The sequence below is a fragment of the Octopus bimaculoides genome, chromosome 14 (genome assembly GCF_001194135.2).
Source record: "Octopus bimaculoides isolate UCB-OBI-ISO-001 chromosome 14, ASM119413v2, whole genome shotgun sequence".
Taxonomy (NCBI): Eukaryota; Metazoa; Mollusca; class Cephalopoda; order Octopoda; family Octopodidae; genus Octopus; species Octopus bimaculoides.
In genome coordinates, this window is record NC_068994.1 from 1,867,142 (window position 1) to 1,867,868 (window position 727).

The window sequence follows — 727 nt, forward strand, 5'->3', positions numbered from 1 at the left end:
GTGTGTGCATGTTAGAAAGAGAGAGAGAAGTGAGGGAGAGAGAGAGAGAAAGACAGACACACAAATAGACAAACAGACAAGTCTAATTTTGGCAGATAGATTTATAACATTTCTTATTCACCATTATACTTATATGAGAGATGAATCAGATTCATTGAGAATGTTCTGTGTGTGTGTATATATATATATATATATATATACATATTTGTGTGTATGTATGTATGTATGTGTGTGTATGTATGTATATATATCTATATGTATGTGTGTGTGTATTTATATAGTTAGTATTCTCACAGATATAGTTAATATACATTCTGTACTGCAGACTATTCAACAAATTGACACACTTCCGGAGAGAATAACTCCAAACATACACTTTGTGATTCACAAAAGAATATATAATTAGTGAAAGATAATGACGAGTGTATATCAGAGACTTGATAACTGAAGAACAACAGATAGAAAAGGCTTTACCAAACAAGATTTCTCATCATTATATAGCCATGTTTAATGATATATACACTAGTAATTATACACTAAATTAACAATATACAACGTGTAGCTCATGCTAAAATGTTAATATATACACTGTACAACATCCTAAACTATAAAAACAGACAGAACCAAACTCAGATATATAGATATTAATGTCAGAAATTTAATCACCAAATAACACTGTATCACAGCAAAATGTCTGCTGCTATTCACAATATACAACAATGTGTCT

At 29.7% G+C, this 727-nt stretch overlaps 1 protein-coding gene across 1 annotated transcript in view; it reads right to left on the minus strand.

Moving 5' to 3' along the window:
- LOC128249420 (protocadherin Fat 4-like) overlaps window positions 1-727 on the minus strand; it is a gene marked incomplete at its 3' end in the record, with an annotated part of 41,629 nt that overhangs the window by 39,787 nt on the left and 1,115 nt on the right. The window lies entirely within an intron of this gene.